Source organism: Macaca nemestrina, chromosome 12 (genome assembly GCF_043159975.1).
Source record: "Macaca nemestrina isolate mMacNem1 chromosome 12, mMacNem.hap1, whole genome shotgun sequence".
Lineage (NCBI taxonomy): Eukaryota > Metazoa > Chordata > Mammalia > Primates > Cercopithecidae > Macaca > Macaca nemestrina.
In genome coordinates this window covers 76,741,689-76,762,529 of record NC_092136.1, presented here as the reverse complement: position 1 = coordinate 76,762,529, position 20,841 = coordinate 76,741,689, and the positions used below count along the sequence as shown (strand labels likewise).

The following is a 20,841-nucleotide window of genomic DNA, read 5'->3' as shown; positions in this document are numbered from 1 at the left end:
CACCCGCCTTGGCCTCCCAAAGTGCTGGGATTACAGTTGTGAGCCACCACACCCAGCCGCATTTGTTTTCTTAAAGTTAATTCCCCTAGTTCTCAGAGGTTTCCTTTAATTTGACTTATGATTGGGGGAGGCCGAATGAATAAAATCTCATAGGATGAATACCTAGTTTGTTTGGTGGGGGTGCACCTGACTTGGAGGAGGACTATAGGCAAAACCTAATTTCATTTCACATGAGTGTTTTGGCAATATTTCTTCAGTAGCTGCTTGAGTATCCAGTTCATGCATTTTACTTTTCCTGAACTTTGTGGCCAATAGGCTGTATGTAACTTCCAGTTTATTTTTTAACAGTTTTGTTAAATCTTGCATTATTTCAGCTACAAATGCCAGCTTATTGTCTGACTCTAAAGTTAAAGGCAGTCTAAACCTGTGGATAATATCTCTTAACAGTACTATAGTCACTTGTGCTTTTTCTGTTTTGATGGGGAAAGTTTCAACCCACCCTGAGAAGGTGCAAACAGACACTGGCATGTACCGATAGCCTCCAGCATGGGGCAATTCGGTAAAGTCTATAAGTAAGTTTTCACAAGGCATGGCTACTACTTATTGAATTCCTGGGGGCCACGTGGGTCTATGTTGTGGGTTGTTCGGAGCACAGGTTAAACGTTGCGCACAGACAGCTCGAGTGATAGCAGAGAGCCATGGCACATAGAAATGACATTTTAATAACGTTTCTAGTGCCGTTTTCCCCATATGAGTTCCCTGATGAATTTGTTTTACAAACTTAGGAGCCAACATCTCTGGAATGAGTAATCTCCCATCGTATAATTTCCACCACCCTCCTTTAATATATTTTTAATCTTCCTGGGCAAACCAGGCTCTTTCATTTGGAGTATAACTTTGGTCCTCTTGGAGGGGGGTTCTGGGAGGAGAGGCATAGCTAAAGCTTCCTCTTTAAAATGTGGCACAATCATTGCTGCCTGCTTTGCCTCTCTGTCTGCCTTTCTGTTTCCTTTAGCTTCTGGCGTTCTTGCCTTTTGGTGCCTTCTACAGTGCATTACAGCTACTTTTTCTGGAGCCTATACAGCCTCTAAAAACTGTAGAATCTTTTTTATACTTTATTTCTTTGTCTCCAGCTGTTAAAAGTCTTCGTTCTTTATATATTGCTCCATGTACATGCAATGTAGTAATAGCATATTTAGAGTCTGTGTAAATATTGACTTTCTTGTCTTTTGGTAGCAACAGTGCTCTCATCAAGGCCATCAGCTCTGCCTTTTGTGCTGATGTTCCAGTAGGCAGAGGCTGAGCCTCTACTACTGAATCCAATGCTACCACTGCACACCTGGCTCGTCAGACACCCTCCAACACAAAACTACTTCCATCTGTGAAGTACTCGACATCTGGGTCTCTGAGGGGTTTGTCTGTAAGATCTTTCTGATTGGAGAATACCTCATCTACTGTTTCAACACAGTCATGAAGGGGAGCTCCCGGTTTGACTGGGAGCGAGGTAGCTGGGTTTAGAGTGTTCAGTTTTTAAAGGCATGTAGGGATTTTCACATAGAAGCCCTTGGTACTGAGTTATTCTCAGGTTTGACAACCAATGGTGACACTCAGAGTTATGACTGAGTGTGGCACCCAAATGATTAACTGCTGTCTTTAGAGTCAATTTGCTAGCTTCTTGTGTTTAGCAAGGTGGTGGCAGCTAATGCCTTAACACAGGGAGGCCATCCTAGCATCACAGAGTCCAATTGTTTGGATAAGTATGCTACCGGGTGATGCTATGACTTTTTAACTTGAGTCAGAACTCCTATAGCCATTCCTTTTCGTTCACGAACATATAGAAAGAAAGGCTTAGTTATATCTGGTGGTCCTAAGGCTAGGGCCTGAGTTAAAGCTTCCTTGATTTGTTTGAATACTGTTTTCAATTAGTGTCCTAAAGGAGGGTTTTTTTTTTCTGCCCCTTTTGTGGCTTCATATAACGGCTTAGCCATCAATGAAAAGTTTGGAATCCAGATGTGGCAAAATCCTGCTGCCCCTAAAAATTCTCTTATTTGACATTGGGTGGTTGGGGTTGGAAGTGCACAAACGGCTTGTTTTCACTTATAGCCAAGCTAGCATTCCCTGTGGCTCGCTATGAAACCTAGATATGTAACCTTTTATGGCAAATTTGGGCTTTCTTTTTAGATACTTTGTAACCTGCTTTCCACAGGAGATGGAGGAGGTCTTGGGTTCTCTGATAATAGTCCTCCCGGGTTGGGGCCGCTAAAAGAAGGTTGCCTGTGTACTATAACAAGGCACAGTTATCATTTGGCAGGGTATAGGCCTTGAGGTCTGAGGCCAGTGTTTCCCCAAAGATTGTAGGGGAGTTTTTGAACCCTTGTGGGAGCCTAGTCCAGGTGAGCTGCATAGCTTCCTTGTCCCATTGAAATGCAAAAATGGGCTAACTGGTGCTAAGCAAATATAAAAGAAAGCGTCCTTTAAGTCTAAGACTGTAAACCTAGTGGCACTTGTTGGAATAAGTACCATTAAAGTATATGGGTTTGGTGCCACTGGATGGATGGTCACCATGGCCCGGTTTATGGCATGCAAATCTTCACCAGTATATACTCATCAGATCTTGGTCCCAGCAGTGGCTTTCATAGTGGCAAAAGTGGAGAATTCCAGGGGGACTTAATTCCAGATTAAGATTCTATATTTATAGAGCCATTCTAAATATTTGCAGACACCCTGTACAGCCTTTTGGGGAACCGGGTACTGACGAACCCAGACCGGAGTTGCTCTTGGTTTCAGTTCAACTACTATGGCTGGATGCTTTACAGCCAGCCCAGGTGGGTTTTTTTCAGCTCATACCCCAGGAATTTTATTAGCTAGTCCAAATAATAATTTTTCTTCCTGTGTATGAGGCTGCATTGGCACCTGCATTTTCTTTCTATACAGTCTCCGTTCCTCACTTGTGGAATGGCAAGGGTTAACACCATGGCTTTCGAGTGACTCAGATTTAAAGTCATTTCTCCCTGCAGGCCAAAAGTAATTTGTGCTTGCAATTTTTGAAGTAGGTCTCTTCCTAACAAGGGAACTGGACAATTTGGGAGGTATAGGAATTCATGCTGGACTTCTTGTCCTCCTGTAACACACCTTCTGGGCTCATAGAATGGTCTTTTCTCTGAGACTCCAGTATCTCCTACAATAGTTGTATAGTTCGGCCGGGCACGGTGGCTCATGCCTGTAATCCCAGCACTTTGGGAGGCCAAGGTGGGAGGATCACAAGGTCAGGAGATCAAGACCATCCTGCCCAACATGGTGAAACCCCGTCTCTACTAAAAATACAAAAGTTAGCTGGGTGTGGTGGTGGATGCCTGTAATCTCAGCTACTCAGGAGGCTGAGGTAGGATAATTGCCTGAATCCAGGAGGCGGAGGTTGCAGTGAGCCAAGATCAGTGCCATTGCACTCCAGACTGGGTCACAGGGCAAGACTCCGTCTCAAAAAAAAAAAAAAAAAGTTGTATAGTTCTTGGATAGTGGCCCTATGGATTGAGCTACTACAGAGTGTTCAGCCCCAGTATCTACCAAAAAGTCCGTCAACTGGCCTCCAACTTCTAATGTGACCATAGGCTCCTGAAGGCCCAATGAGAAGAAGCCTGGTGTGTCCTAGTCCTCACATCCTTTAACTCCACCACCCCGACCAGATCAGTATCTGGTTTTTCTAAGGTGTGGCAGCCCTTGGCCGATGGCCTCTTCATCTCATGGCCTTGGCCATTTCTTTCATTGCTTTCTGGATATTCATCCTTCTACTGTCTTTTCTTTTTGTATCTCGCATATTGATCCCTCTCTAGCCTTGGTTGGCTTTCAAATCCTAGTCTAACTTGACTTCTTCTATGGCTACGTCTGCATCCACATCCCCTCACATTGTTAATCTCTTTTTCTATAAGGGCTGCTGTCAACAGATCAGCCTTTTTCTTAAGCCTCCGAACTGCTTCCTTCTTTGCCTCCTGGTCATAGTTAACATACGCTTTGGTGAAGCTGGGTAGCATTCATATCTGTAAAACCTAACTTCTGAAACTTTTGTTTGATATCACCCTGGGCCTGTCCTACAGATGAGGTATTCACCATACGCTGATTTTCAGCAGCCTCAGGGTCAAGGTAAAAAGTCGGTATGCCTCACAGAGTCTTTCATAAAACTGGCTAGGGCTCTCATCACTTCCCTGAAGCACCTCTGAAATCTTCCCTGTATTAATTGCTTCCTTTCCACCAGCTCTTAGCCCCTGCAGAAGTGCCTCTCAGTACCTCTGCAGGCACAGAAGCTGAGCTGCATTCTCTGTGTCCCAGTTGGGATCTTGGTCTGGGAACTGACCCTGAGCGTGTGCCTGAGCATTCACTTTGTCTGCTGATGGATGGACTTCTACCCAGCAGAGAGCTGTCTGTGTTACTCTCCTGTGCTCTTCACTGTTAAATAACGTGAGGAGGAGCTGCCTGCAGTCTGGCCAGGTTGGATTGTGTGTCAGAAAGATGGATTGCATCAGATCTATAAGAGCTTGGGGCTTTATCCATGTAGGAGGGAGTATGGTGTTTCCAGTTTAAGAGATCAGTGGTTGAAAGGGCTGGTAAATGAAAATCTGTTGCCCCCCCTGAACTTGACCTTGGTCATCATAATAAATGGGCTCTTGCATCTCCTTGAGAGGCATTTGCATAGCTTGAGAATGGCCAGATCTGAGACAGCCTGCTTGACTATCTTGATTTCTTTCCCTGGCCTCTTGAGGCTCTGATCCTCTCCTTCGGGGTGCAACTTGGGGCACGCTGGCTCCTGAGTCTGGTTCCTGGGGGACTGTTGGCCTCGGTAAAGGGGGGTAGGCTGGGACATATGGAGGAAGAATCTCTGTTCCCTCTGGCGGTTTCTGCAAAATTGGCTTTTCTTGTTCTCTCTGGGACTTCCCTTTTAACTTTGCCGGCGAAACTGCTCTTACTTTTTACTCTTGGCTGGGCTCGGGCCACAAGTGTTTTGCAATAAGCTGCTAAAAAGGGCTGGATTCAGGCCGGTCTTATCTGTGCCATATTTAACTGTGAATCAATATAAGGAAATTGATCAGGTTACTCAGGCTGTCCTCTGACTCCTGTCACCATCTTAAATACACAGCCAATTATTTCCCTATCTATAGTTCCTTTGGTTGGCCATCCAACACCAAAAGAAGGCCATTCTAATTCACAGAGAGTTCTCAACCTCTGAGGGGTTAACTTAACTCCGTAATCTGCTGCAAAACCTTTCTTAAAGTTCTGTAACATGGACTCCAATGGAGTAAGTTTTGATGACTCTCCTACCATTCCTCCCTTTACAGCACAGCACATTCACTCTTGCACACTCACTCTTCCTCTTGTTTAGGCCTACTATACCATCTCCTATTACAGCAGTTTTCAGACGCTGCTTGGCTTTGGAGAGATTCTTATTCCTGTTACAACTCTGAGCTGTAGGGCAGCTCCTATTAGCTGTATGCAGATTGCTACTAGTCTTAGTTGGCCCCACACTTTGCTCGGGCACATAGTCCACATGAAGAGATCTGTAACTCCCCACTTCGTGGCTGATGAGCCTAATTAGGCCCCTCCATTCACACACTTTTACACATTTCCCCACTCCCAGTTCCTGTGTTCCTAATTGGGGTGATGAGCCACTCTCGCCACCTCCAGTTTCCTTTTCCTAACCAACTTAGTGAGCCACTCTCACTTCCTGTGTCAATTAGGGTGTGAGTTTCATCCGAATTGATGAGCCATTCTCATCGCCCCCCAGCCCCTCTGGGTCAGACTATTAGGCACACCCTGGGAGATGATCAGGCTCCCTTTCCATCCTTATGATGGGTCCTGCCTTGGGCCCCAAAACCTTACCACAGTTCCTGAAGTGCGCTCTTTCTAGAATCATCCTGTAGCTCCTCTCAGGTTCCGTTGTGCTGCTGGGTAGGGGTGCCTGGTCACAGGAGAGCTGATTTCCCCTCCAGGCTGAAGTTCTCCTGGTGGCACCTGGGGTCACAGGTCTCCCCTGGCTCAGGGCTGCAGCCCTCCATAGGCAGAGGAGACAGTAAGCCTGTCATCTCCACTCCTGGCTGGCTCGCCAAGAAATGTTACGGGAAACTGAGGAATGGAGAGATTGATATGAGAGTACAGGAAGATACTTATTTTTAGGTATGCTCCGGCTGAGTGGATTCATATCCAAAAAGCTGAGCATTAAACAAAGACAGAACAGGGTTTTTATAAGTGGACTTACAAAAGTAAAACAAAAGCAGTTAATCATATAGTGCATAATTTGTGGACTTGCATAGCTGGCCTTGTAGCTGCATCAAAAGAAAAACAAGAACTGGCTAAATACAAACATTTGTAAAACATAATCATGCTTAACAAGCCAGAGAAAGGAGTAACAGTAAAGGAATTTGTCTTTCTCTTTTTTTTCCTTCGACCTTGTTCTGGAGGGGAAGGGTGTCTCGAACCTGTTCCTTTGGCCTTGGCTTCTCAAACAGCATTATCTTATAACTGTCCTTGAAGTGAGCTCGCTAGGCAGAAGAAAACTTGTTCTTTTGCTTTTAACCCTTGCATTGCCTGTTACTTTTCTTGGAGTGAATGAATGCATATTTATTTTTAAATTTCTGCTTCAATCTTAGCACTTTGGGAGGCCAAGGTAGGTGGATCACGAAGTCAGGAGGTTGAGACCAGCCTGGCCACCATGGTGAAACTCTGTCTCTACTAAAATAATAAAAGTTAGCTAGGCCTGGTGGCACGTGCCTGTAGTCCCAGCTACTTGGGAGGCAGAGGCAGGAGAATTGCTTGAACCTGGGAGGTAGACGTTGCAGTGAGCCAAGATCACGCCATGTACTCCAGCCTGGCGACAGAACGAGAATCCGCCTCAAACAAAACAAAGAAAATGGTTAAAAATGGAAATTGTTATGTTTATTTTACCACAATTAAAAAAAAACAAAGAAATGAGCTATCAAGCAAAGCAAAGACATGGATAAATGTTGAATGTATATCAGTAAGTCAAAGAAGCAAGTCTGATGAATTTTTACTGTATAATTTTTTTTTTTTTTTTTTTTGGAGACAGAGTCTGGCTCTGTCACCAGGTTGGAGTGCAGCGGCGTGATCTCGGCTCACTGCAACCTCCACCTCCCAGGTTCAAGCAATTCTCTTGCCTCAGCCTCCTGAATAGCTGGGACTACAGGGGCCTGCTACCACGTCTGGCTAATTTTTGCATTTTTAGCAGAGATGGGGTTTCACCATGTTGGCCAGGATTGTCTCGATCTCTTGACCTCGTGATCCACCCGCCTCGGCCTCCCAAAGTGCTGGGATTACAGGCGTGAGCCCCCATGCCTGGCCATGATTCTACTTATACACATTATGAAAGGTAAAACTACAGAGATGAAAAACAAGTTGGTAGGAATTCAGTAAGGGAGGAGGATTGAATAGGTAAATCACAGGATATTTTAGGATGGTGACATTATTTTGTGTAATACCATAATGGTAGTGACATGGTACATGACACCTTGCATTTGTCAAAACCCTTAGAACCTAATGTATGCAAATTAAAAAAAATCATTTAGGAGCTCAGATAGATGATCCCAAGATGAAATAAAGAACGTGACAAAATAATCCAACCATATTATGAAAAACCCTCAATGAAGGAAATGGGAGAAAATTGCTCACCTAAGTAACTTTGGAAATAAGTGGATTCTGTAAAACTAAATGCAAAAGGAATACAGACTGGGGAGCAATATGGCCAAGTGGGGGCCTCCAGAAATTGTCCTCCCTGCAGGAACACCAAATTGAACAACTATTCACACAAAAAACACCTTCATTACAACCAAAAATCAGGTAAGTAATCATAGTACCTGGTTTTAACAGCACATTAAGGAAAGAGACACTGAAGAGGGTAGGAGAAATAGTCTCAAATTGCCTACAGCACCCCTCTCTCGTTGCCTGGCTGTGGCTACATAGCCGACAGAGAGAGAATCTGTGCACTTGTGGGAGGGAGAGTGCAGTGATTATGGGACTTCGCATTGAAACTTAGTGCTGCCCTGTCACAGTGGAAAGCAACACAAGGCAGAACTCAGCTGGAGCCCATGGAGGGAGCATTTGGATCAGCCCAGCCAGAGGCATGTTGCCCATCCCAGTGGTCAGAACTTGACCTCTGACAAGCCGCCACCATTTGGTAAAAGTCTCGGGTCCTAAATAAATGTAAAGGCAGTCTAGGCCCTAAGGATTGCAATTTCTGGGCAAGTCCTATTGCTGTGCTGGGCTTGGAGCCAGTGTACTCATACTTGGGTACTTGTGACATGTACATGGAGCCAGGGAGGCCAAGGGAGTGCTTACATCATCCCTCTCCCAACCTCAGACAGTGCAGTTCACAGCTCTGGGAAAGACTCCTCCCCTCTACCTGAGGAGAGAAGGGAGAGTAAAGAGGACTTTGTCTTGCAACTTGGATACCTGTTCAGCCACAGTAGGATAGGGCACCAGACAGAGTCCTAAGGACCCCATTCTAGGGTCTAGCCATCACATGACATTTCAAGACACACCCATGGACCAGAAGGGAACTCACTGCCTTAAAGGGAAGGAATAATCAGCAGTGGTAACCAGGTATTACTCACCCTGGGCCTTGGGTAAAACTCAGAGCTGTGTTGCCTTTAGATGTGACCCAGCACATTCCTAGCTGTGGTGGCTACTTGAAGAAAGAAGGTGGAGGGGTAAAGGGCACTTTGTCTTGTAGTTTGGGTACCAGCTCAGTCACAGTGGGATAGAGCACCAAGCAGTCTCTTGGTGTCCCCATTTCCAGCTCATGGATGGCATTTCTGGACCTGCCCTGGGCCAGAGGGGAGTCTCCTACCCTGAAGGGTGAGTCCCAGGCCTCACAGCATTTACACAAGCTGATTGAAGAGCCTTTGGGCCTTGAGTGAACGTTGGTGGTAGCCTGGCAGTACTTGCTGCAGGCTCAGGGCAGTGGTGGCCATTAAGAGAGACTCCTGTTTGTGGAAAGGGGAGTGAAGAGGGGGAAGGACTTTGTTTTGTGGCCGGGGTGCCAGCTCAGCAGCAGTAGATAAGATTTCTAAGGTTCTTGGCTCCAGACTCTGACTCTGAGATGGCATCTTTGGATACACCCAGGGCCAGGGGGACCTTACCACCCTAAAAGGAAGGACACAAGCCTGGCCCTATTTGTCACCTGCTGATTGTAGATCCCTTGGGTCTTGAGTGAACATAAGTGGTAGTCAAGCAATGGTCACTGTGGACCTTGGGTGAAACCCAGTGCTATGTTTGCTTCAGGTCTGACCCAGGGCAGTCCCAGTGGTGGTGACCACAGGGGAACTTATGTCACCCCTCTCCCAGCTCCAGTCAGCTCAGCACAGACAGAGAGAGACTTCACTTGTGGGGGAAAGTAAAGGATGAGAACAAGAGTCTCTGCCTGGTAATCCAGGGAATTCTCCTAAATCTTACCCAAGACCACTAAAGCACTACCTCTACAAGTCTGCAAGAGCCACAACATTACTGGGCTTGGGGTTCCTCCTAGTGCAGATATGGCTGCAGTGATAAAAAAACTTAAATCACAGCATCCATGTCCCTTCGAATGGCTGGAAATCCTTCCCAAGAAGGACAGATACAAACAAGCTCAGACTGTGAACACTACAATATACACCTAATTCTTCAATACCCAGACACCGATGAACATCCACAAGCATCAAGACCATCCGGGAAAACATGACCTCACTGAATGAACTAAATAAAGCACCAGCGACCAGTCCCAGCTGTCTCTTAGCAGAACTGATCAAGCAGAAGAAAGAATTAGTGAGTTTCAAGACAGGCTATTTGAAAATACACAGTCAGAGGAGACAAAAAAGAATTAAAAAGAAGAAAGCATGCCTGTAAGATCTAGAAAATAGCCTCAAAGGGCGAAATCTAAGAGTTATTGGCCTTAAAGAGGAGATAGAGATCTGGGTAGAAAGTTTATTCAGAGAGATAACAGATAGTTTTCCAAACCTAGAGAAGGATATCAATATTTAAGTACAAGAAGGTTGTAGAACACCACACAGATTTAGCCCAAATAAAAGTACCTTGAGACACTTAATAACCAAACTCCCAAAGGTCAAGGGTAAAGAAAGGACCCTAAAAGCAGCAAGTGGAAAAGAAACAAATTACATACAATGGAGCTCTAATATGCATGGCAGCAGGCTTTTCAGTGGCAATCTTACAGGCCAGGAGAGAGTAGCATGACAAATTTACAGTGCTGAAGGAAAAAAACTTTAATCCTAGAATAGTATATCCAGTGAAAATATCCTTCAAACATAAAGGAGAAACAAAGAATTCCCCAGACAAAAGCTGAGGGAGTTGTCAACACCAGACCTGTCCTACCAGAAATGCAAACAAGAGTTCTTCAATCTGAAAGAAAAGACTGTTAATGAGCAATAAGAAGTCATCTGAAGATATAAAACTCACTGGTAGTAGTAAGTACACAGAAAAGCACAGAATATTGTAACACTGTAATTTTGGTATGTAAACTACTCACATCTTCAGTAGAAAGACAAAAGACGAACCTGTCAGTGTTACAGCTTTTTAAGAATTTGTCCAGCAGGCTTTCTTGTTTTTACTGGAAGCCTCCCTCACAAAAAATGAACCTGTCAAAAATAATAACTACAACAACTTTCCAAGATATAGACAATATAGTAAGATATAAATAGAAACCGCAAAAACGTAAAAAGCAAGCAGATGAAGTTAAAATGTAGAGTTTGTATAAGTTTTCTCATTGCATGTTTGTTAGTTCATTTGTTTATGCAATCAGTGTTAAGTTGTCATCAGTTTAAAATAATGGGTTGTAAGATATTATCTGCAAGCCTCGTAACCTCAAATCAAAAAACATACAACAGATACACAAAAAATAAAAAACAAGAATTTAAAACACCACCAGAAAAAATCACCTTCACTACAAGGAAGACAGGAAGAAAGGAAAGAAGTAGGTGAAGACTACAAAACAACCAGAACACAAATAAAATGGCAGTAATAAGTTCTTACTTAACAATAATAACATTGAATACAAATGGACTAAACTTCAATCAAAAGACACAGAGTGGCTGAATTGATTAAAAACACAAGACCCAATGATCTACTGCCTGCAAGAAATATACTTCTCCTATGAAGACACACAAACACTGAAAGTAAATGGATGGAAAAAGAAGGGGCAGGAGTAGCTGTATTTATATAAGACAAAATCGATTTCAGGACAAAAGCTATTTAAAAAAGACAAAGAGGCCAGGTGCGGTGGCTCACACTTGTAATCCCAGCACTTTGGAAGGCTGAGGTGGGTGGATCACCTGAGGTCGGGAGTTCAACACCAGCCTAACCAACATGGAGAACCCTGTCTCTACTAAAAATACAAAATTAGCTGGGCATGGTGGCCCATGCCTGTAATCCCAGCTACTTGGGAGGCTGAGGCAGGAGAATCGCTTAAACCCCGGAGGCAGAGGTTGCGGTGAGCCGAGATCGAGCCATTACACTCCAGCCTGGGCAACAGGAGTGAAACTCTGTCTCAAAACAAAAACAAAAACAAAAACAAAGAATATCATTGTAAAATGATAAAGGGGTCAATTTAGCAAGAAGATAATAACAGTTATAAAAATATATGCACTCAACACAGGAGCACCCAGGCATATAAAGCACATATTATTAGAGCTGAAGAGAGAGAGACCCCAGTACAATAGCTGGAGCCTTCTACACCACATTTGCAACATTGGACAGATCATCCAGACAGAAAATCAAAAAAGGACCATCAGACTTCATTTGTACTATAGACCAAATGGACCTAATAGATATTTACAGAACATTTCATCCAACAGCTGCAGAATACACATTCTTCTCCTCAGCACTTACATCACTCTTAAGGATAGACTATATGTTAGACCACAAAATAAGACTTTAAAAATTGAAAAAAAAAAAACAAACCCAGGCGTGGTGGCTCACGCCTGTAATCCCAGCACTTTGGGAGTCCGAGGCTGGCAGATCACCCAAAGTTGGGAGTTCGAGACCAGCCTGACCAATATGGAGAAACCCCGACTCCACTAAAAATACAAATAAAATTGGCTGGGTGTGGTGGTGCATGCCTGTAATTCCAGCTACTTGGAAGCCTGAGTCAGGAGAATTGCTTGAACCTGGGAGGCGGAGGTTGCGGTGAGCTGAGATCGTGCCATTGCACTCCAGCCTGGGCAACAAGAGCGAAAATCTGTCTCAAAAAAAAAAAAAAAAAAAAATTGAAAAAAAAATTATATCAGGTATCTTCTCTCACTACAATGGAATACAACCAGAAATCAATAAGGAGTTTTGAAAACTATACAAACACATGGGAATTAATAACAATATGCTCCTGAGTGATCATGGGTCAATGAAGAAATTAAAAAAGACATTTTAAAATTTCTTGCAACAGGCCGGGCGCGGTGGCTCAAGCCTGTAATCCCAGCACTTTGGGAGGCCGAGACGGGCGGATCACGAGGTCAGGAGATCGAGACCATCCTGGCTAACACGGTGAAACCCCGTCTCTGCTAAAAAATACAAAAAACTAGCCGGGTACGGTGGCGGGCGCCTGTAGTCCCAACTACTCGGGAGGCTGAGGCAGGAGAATGGCGTGAACCCGGGAGGCGGAGCTTGCAGTGAGCTGAGATCCGGCCACTGCACTCCAGCCTGGGCGGCAGAGCCAGACTCTGTCTAAAAAAAAAAAAAAAAAAAAAAAAAAAAAAAAAAAAAAAAAAAAATTTCTTGCAACAAATGAAAATGGAAACACAACATGCCAAAACCTATGGGATACAACAAAAGCAGTATGAAGAGGAAAGTTTGTAACAATAAGCACCAACATTAAAAAAAGGTAAAACATCAAACAAACAACCTAATGATGCATCTTAAAGACCTAGAAGGCTAGCTTGGTGGCTCACACCTTGTGGCCAGCACTTTGGGAGGTTGAAGTGGGCAGATTGCTTGAGCCCAGGAGTTCAAGACCAGCCTGTGCAGCATGGCAAAACCCCATCTGTATAGAAAATACAAAAGAGAGAGAGAGGGAAAGAGAGAGAGAGAGACAGAGAGAGAAAGAGAGACAGAGAGAGAAAGCTAGAAAAGCAAGAGTAAATCAAACACAAAATTAGAAAAAGAAAAGAAATAATAAAGATCAGAGCAGAAATAAATGCATTTGAAATGAAGAAAACAATACAAAAGATCAACAAAATGAAAAGTTGCTTTTTTTTTTTTTTTTTGAGACTGAGTTTTGCACTGTCACTGAGGCTAGAGTGCAGTGGTGCGATCTCAGCTCATTGCAACCTCCGCCTCCCGGGTTCAAGCAATTCTCCTGCATCACCCTCCAGAGTAGTTGAGATTACAGGCATCTGTCACCATGCCCAGCTAATTTTTCTTTTTCTTTTTTTGTATTTTTAGTAGACACAGGGTTTCTCCATGTTGATCAGGCTGGTCTCAAACTCCTGACCTCATGATCTGCCTGCCTCGGCCTCACAAAGTGCTGGGATTACAGGCGTGAGCCACTGCGCCCAGTCGAAAAGTTGCATTTTTGAAATGATAAACAAAAGTGACAAACCTTTAGCCAGACTAAGAAAAAAAGAGAGAAGTTCCAAATGAATAAAATCAGAGATGAAAAAGAAGACATTGCAACTGATACCACAGACAGAAATTCAAAGTTCATTAGAGACTACTAGGAACAACTGTATGTCAATAAATTGGAAAACCTAGAAGAAATGGATAAATTTCTAGACACATACAACTTACCAAGATTGAACCATGAAGAAATCCAAATCCTGAATAGACCAGTAACAAATAATGGGATTAAAGCTGTAGTAAAGGTCTCCCAGCAAAGCAATGCTCAGGGTCCAATGGCTTTGCTGCTGAATTCTACGAAACATTTAAAGAAAAACTAATACCAATCCAACTTAAATTATTCCAAAAAATAGAGAAGGCAGGAATACTTCCAAACTCATTCTGCAAGACAAGTATTACCTTGATATCAAAACCACACACAGACACATAAAACAAAAAAAAAAAACAAAACAAAAAACAAAGAAAGAAAACTACGGTGAACATTGATGCAAAAGTCTTTTTTTTTTTTTTTTTTTTTTTTGAGACGGAGTCTCGCTCTGTCGCCCAGGCTGGAGTGCAGTGGCCGGATCTCAGCTCACTGCAAGCTCCGCCTCCTGGGTTCATGCCATTCTCCGGCCTCAGCCTCCCGAGTAGCTGGGACTACAGGCGCCCGCCACATCGCCCGGCTAGTTTTTTGTATTTCTTAATAGAGACGGGGTTTCACCGTGTTAGCCAGGATGGTTTTGATCTCCTGACCTCGTGATCCGCCCGTCTCGGCCTCCCAAAGTGCTGGGATTACAGGCTTGAGCCACCGCGCCCGGCCGATGCAAAAGTCTTCAACAAAATATTAGCAAACTGAATTCGACAACACATTAATAAGATCATTTATCATGACCAAGTGGAATTCATCCCAGGGATACCAAGATGGTTCAACTTAATCAGTTTGATACATCATATCAACAGAATGAGGGACAAAAATCCTGTGATCATTTCAATTGCTGCCAAAAAAGCATTTGGTAAAATTCAACATCCTTTCATGATAAAAATCCTCAACAAACTGGGTATAGAAGGAACATGCCTCAACACAATAAAGGCCATATATGACAGACCCACAGCTGGTATCACACTGAATGGGGAAAAACTGAAAGCATTTTCTTTAAGTTCTGGAATAAGACAAGGATGCCCACTTTCACCACTGTTTTCAACATAGTACTGAGCAATCAGACAAGAGGAAGAAAGAAAAAGCATCCAAATTGAAAAGAAAGAAGTCAAATTGTCCTTGTTTGCAACTGATAAGAGCTTATATTTGGAAAAACCTAAAAGACTCCACCATAAAATTACTAAAACTGACAAACAAATTCAGTAAAGTTGCAGAATACAAAATCAACATACAAAAATCAGTAGTATTTCTATATTCCAACAGTGAACAATCTGAAAAAAGAAATAATCTTATTTATAATAGCTATAAATAAAATAAAATATCAAGGAATAAACTTAATCAAATAAGTGAAATATCTCTGCAATGAAAACTATGAAACATTGATGCAAGAAATTGAAGAGGACACCCAAAAAGTGAAAAGATATTCCCTGTTCATGAATTAGAAGAACAATATTATTAAAATGTCTATATTACTCAAAGCAATTTACAGATTCAATGCAATCCCTATCAAAATATAAGTGACATTCTTCACAGAAATGTAATCCTAAAATATAAGGATTTTAGACTTATATTTAAGTCTAAAAGACCCAGAATAGCTAAAGCCATCCTGAGCAAAAAGAACAAAACTGGAGGCATCACATTACCTGACTTCAAATTATATTACAGAGCAATAGTAACCAAAACAGTATGGTGCTGGCATAAAACCAGACACATAGACCAGTGAAACAGAATAGACAACCCATAAACAAATGCATATAACTACAGTGAACATTTTTTACAAAGTTCACAACAACATACCTTGCGGAAAGGACAGTCTCTTCAATTAATGGTGCTGGGAAAACTGGATATCCATATGCAGAAGAATGAAACTGGACTCCTATCTCTCACCATATACAAAAATAAAATCGAAGTGGATTAAAGACTTAAAAGCTAAGACCTGAAACTATGAAACTACTAAAATAGAACATTGGGGAAACTCTGCAGGGGTATTTTGTGGGTCTGTCATAGATGGCTTTTATTTGTAGCTATTGGGTAAGGATTTCTTGAGTAATAGCTCATCAGCACAGGCTACCAAATAAAAATGGACAAATGGGATCACATCAAGTTAAAAAGCTTCTACACAGCAAAGGAGACAACAGAGTAAAGAGACAACCCACAGAATGAAAGAAAATATTTGCAAACTATCCATCTGACAAGATATGAATAACCAGAATATATAAGGAGCTCAAATAACTCAATAGAGAAAGATATAATAATCTGATTAAAAACTGGATAAAAGATCCAAATAGACATTTCTCAAAAGAAAACATACAAATGGGAAACAAGTATTTAAAAAGGTGTTCAACATCACTGATCATCAGAGAAATGCAAATGAAAACTACAATGAGATATCATCTCATCTTAGTTAAAATGGATTTTATCCAAAAGATAGTCAATAACAAACACTGGCACAGATGTGGAGAAAGGGGAACCCTCATACACTGTTGATGGGTGTATATATTAGTATAACTCCTATGGAGAACAGTATATAATTTCCTCAAAAAACTAAAAATAGAGCTACCATATGATCCAGTAATCCCATTGCTAGGTGTATAATCAAAGGAAATCCGTATGTTGAAGACATCTGCACTCCCTTGTTTCCTGCAGCACTATTCACAATAGCCAAGATTTGGAAGCAACCTCGATGTCCATCAACAGATGAATGAATAAAGAAAATGTGGTATATATACACAATGGAGTACTATTCACCCATAAAAAAGAATGAGATCCTGTCATTTGTAACAACATGGATGGAACTGGAGGACATTATGTTAAGTGAAATAAGCCAGGCACAGAAAGACAAACTTCTCATGTTCTTACTTATTTGTGGGAGCTAACAGTTAAAACCAGTGAACTCACAGAGCGTGTGATGGTTACCAGAGACTGAGAAGGCCAGTGGGTGAGAAATGGGGATGATGGGTAACGTATATAAAATATAGTTAGATACAATGAATAGGATCTAGTGTTTGATAGCACAACAGGGTGACTGCAGTCAGCAATAATTTGTTGTATATTTTAGAATAACTGAGGGAGTGCAATTAGAATGTTTGTAACACAAAGAAAGGATGAATGCTTGAGGTGATGGATACCCCATTTACCCTGATGTGATTACTACACATTGTATGCCTATATCAAAATATCCTATACACTCCATGAATATATATATACCTACTATGTACCCATAAAAATTAAAAATTAAAAAAAAGCAAAATAAATTTCTCTAGCTTTATCTTACATGTTTTACCACCAGCTAACATATATAATATTAATAATTAACATCCCAGGAATAATCCATTACTAAAGACCCAATGCTCCACCAAGTGAACCTTGCCCTCCCATGAAAGAACGCTTTAAGAAGCTACTGACTACTCACCATTGCTCTAGTGCAGCACTACCACACTTGGCCCTGGGCAGACAGGACCCCATCCCGCTGTGGAGTACCTACCTTGAAATTTTAAGTTTCTCCCTTTTGACTGGCACCGGCTGGGACTAGTAGTGTTCTCCAGGTGGGATGCTCCAAACTCAGTTTCTCCCCTTCAAGTGCTCTCTAACCTTCTTCCTAGTGCATGGGGTCAAACAGATGTCCTGAGGAGCTGCAGAATATGTGCCTGTGGGGTTGTCTCAGAGCCCAGTGGCCAGGCCACATTTCCAAAAGGACAGCCTGTGGGGCAGATCACGCCTGCTGGCCAATACAATATTATTTTATTAGCTCATGTGAAGTTGGACCATTAGGATGGTGCTGATGCAGATTTCGGTTGACTGTCACAAGCAGACACTGAGTTGCTATACCTTACACTTGGTCAATCTTCCCCCTCATATATCTTGGAATTTCTGCTGCTTCTCTACTACTGACCTTTTGGCTTGGGCTGCATGTGTGGGCCTGTCCACTGACTCTTGCCTGTGTACACTGTGACACCTCCTATCCAGAGCACCCTTGTGCAGGTAGGCCACTCATCTATTCTGCCTGCTGATGAAAGGAAAGGGTTCTACTGACATTGAAGAAGATTACATTCAAGGAAATGCAATGATAACAGCCTAATGAGTTCAAGAGAAGACATAGTTGGAAGGTGAGTTGTGTGTTTGTGCCATAAAATCTGAAATGATAGGCTGGGCATGGTGGCTCACGCCTGTAATCCCAGAACTTTGGGAGGCCCAGGCAGGGGGATCACCTGAGGTCGGGAGTTTGAGACCAGCCTGACCAACATGAAGAAACCCCATCTCTACTAAAAATACAACGTTAGCCAGGCATGGTGGCGCATGCCTGTAATCCCAGCTACTCGGGAGGCTGAGGCAGGAGAATCACTTGAACCTGGGAGGCAGAGGTTGTGGTGAGCCGAGATCACACCATTGCACTCCAGCCTGGGCAACAAAAGTGAAACTCTGTCTCAAAAAAAAAAAAAAAAAAAAAAAAAAAAATCTGAAATGATAATTTAATATCATCAGAAAAGTAGTTATCATTTCCATTCAGACTCTGGGTAAGACGTGCATTTGTGTTAGTCATCAATGAAGCATGATAACAATCTTTATAACAGAGTCACTGGAGCCACATGTGTATGGTGGATGATTCAGTGTCATGAGTTAAAGGTTTTGAGGGTCAGCAGAGGCCAAAATGTCTATATTGCTTCAATACAAACAGGTTCCAAACAGTCATGGCATTGTGAGTAATAACAGCATTGCTACCTTCTTCAGGAGTGGGAGCTATGAAACCAGCGAGGAATGGTGCATTTGCAAATAAAGAACATAAAAAGATGGTTCTCAAACCAGAACAGAAAGACACAGCACCTGGACACTACAAAGAAGATTCATGTGAGCCGGGCGCGGTGGCTCACGCCTGTAATCCCAGCACTTTGGGAGGCCGAGGCGGGCGGATCACGAGGTCAGGAGATCGAGACCATCCTGGCTAACACGGTGAAACCCCGTCTCTACTAAAAATACAAAAAATTAGCCGGGCATGGTGGCAGGCGCCTGTAGTCCCGGCTACTTGGGAGGCTGAGGCAGAAGAATCGCTTGAACCCAGGAGGCAGAGGTTGCAGTGAGCCGAGATTGCACCATTGCACTCCAGCCTGGGCGACAAAGTGAGACCCCGTCTCAAAAAAAAAAAAAAAAAAAAGATCTATGTGCACTGACTTGACAACAAATACCTGAACACCTCTTCTCTACTCATTCTAAATCTTCATCAGTAAATCACCATAGCTCACAAGAGCTCATGAGTTTTGCAATACCTTTTAAAACATATTGCTAATATTAACATTCCCCCCACCCACGTACACACTCACACACACTGGCCCAGGGCCTTGCACGTTCCAGGGAAATAGTCTTCTGTGGAAGGTGGTGGCAGCAATTTTGCACCCCACCCCCCACCCCACCCCACTGCCCCTTGGGGCATTTGGCATTGTCTGGAGACAGTTTTGATTGTCACAGCAGGTGGGAGCAGGGATTGCTACTGGCATCCAGCAGGCAGAGGCCAGGGATCCTATGAAACATCCTGCAGTGCACAGGACAGCACCCAGGACAAAGAATTGATTTGGTCCCAAATGCTATTAGTGCCAAAATTGAGAAACTGCCCTAAAGGCATCCCTGTTCTAGTAAACTCATTCTTAGGCTTATCTGTTCCCCCACAGCGTGTTTTTCAAAAGGAGCCACACACCACTGCCTCAGACTCACATGGATGTCATTTAAAATGCCTACTTACAGATCCTTAATCAGATATCTGTGGATGGGGTCCTGGAATAAGCTCCCAGTGACTCTTGAAACTGTGAGAACTAGTGCTCCGGAAATGGCCTTGGCCACCCATCTAGATTCCCTTACCTGGGGTTTTTGTTCATTCTCTCAATGAATATGAATTGAGTGCCTAGTCTGTGCCAGGCACTGTGCAAGGCACTAGGGACAGATGAAGTCTCTGTCTTCAGGTGCTTAAGTTGGGGCAGGGAGCCAGAAAACAATAAACATATAATATGAGATGAGTGGTGGAGGTGCTGGAAATTAAAACTACACAGGTCAAAGGGGATAGAAAGGGACTGGGGATGGATTTGTGTGTTTGTGCTACTTTGTGAGAGTATCTAGGGGAGCCTTTCAGGCAGGGGAACAGCAAAAGGGAGGAGGCCAGTGGGCAGAGCAGGGTGAAGGAGAGACATGGTGTTGGAAACTGAGGCCAGAGAGAGAGAGCTGTGTATCAGGTCACCCAGGGTCGGGTGGGTGAAAGGGCCAGGGGTAAGAGATAAGCAGAGTTGGAGGATACAGACTCTGATAGGATCTTGGAATGGCTGTGAGTAATGGGGAAACCGCTGGGGGCGGTGGGGGGAACTCAGAGGGAGGGTTTTGTATTGCAATACCCACAACAGCACAAATGCTTAAGTGGAGGAACGTTTGGCCACATTTGTCAAATGCCTACAATTTGCCAGGATTTTACACACGTGTTCTAATTTGAACTTAAAATACTAATGAGATGAGTGTTACTGTCCCCATTTTATAGATAAGAAAATTTCAGACCCAGAAAAATTAACCTGACAAAGGTTATACAGACAAGTTATTAGAAGGAGGACTGGGCACAGTGGCTCATGCCTGTAATCCCAGTACTTTGGGAGGCCGAGGCAGGCAGATCACAAGGTCGGGAGTTCGAGACCAGCCTGGTCAACATGGTGAAACCCCGTCTCTACTAAAAATACAAAAATTAGCTGGGCATGGTGACTTGCGCTTGTAATCCCAGCTACTCAGGAGGCTGAGGAAGGAGAATCGCTTGAACCTGGGAGGTGGAGGTTGCAGTGAGTTGAGATAGCACCACTGCACTCCAGCCTGGGTGACAGAGCGAGACTCCATTTCAAAAAAAAAAGGAGAAGGTCTTATTATTTGATCCTTAGAGGACTTTATTATTTGATCCTCAGTTCTTATTTATTTTCTCGTGTTGCTGTCATTGATTCCTTCTTAGTATTAAATTTGAAGAAAGAAAATGATGTTACCGCCAGGAAGGCACTGGAAAGATGGCAAAACAGCAGGTGTGGCTAGAGTTTCGTGTGCTGGGCTGTCCTCGCTAATGCTTACTTACACACTTGGCCTGGCCCAAAGTGCCA

General features: G+C 43.2%; 1 long non-coding RNA gene and 1 other non-coding gene across 2 annotated transcripts in view; both read left to right on the top strand.

Annotated features, from left to right (window-relative positions):
• The window catches only part of LOC105468799 (uncharacterized), a 61,619-nt gene that overhangs the window by 18,894 nt on the left and 21,884 nt on the right, over positions 1-20,841 (top strand). The gene's annotated exons all lie outside the window — the stretch shown is intronic.
• LOC112424474 (U7 small nuclear RNA) lies at positions 10,552-10,612 on the top strand. The gene has a single exon (XR_003015226.1). It is a non-coding gene; the product is annotated as a U7 small nuclear RNA (small nuclear RNA).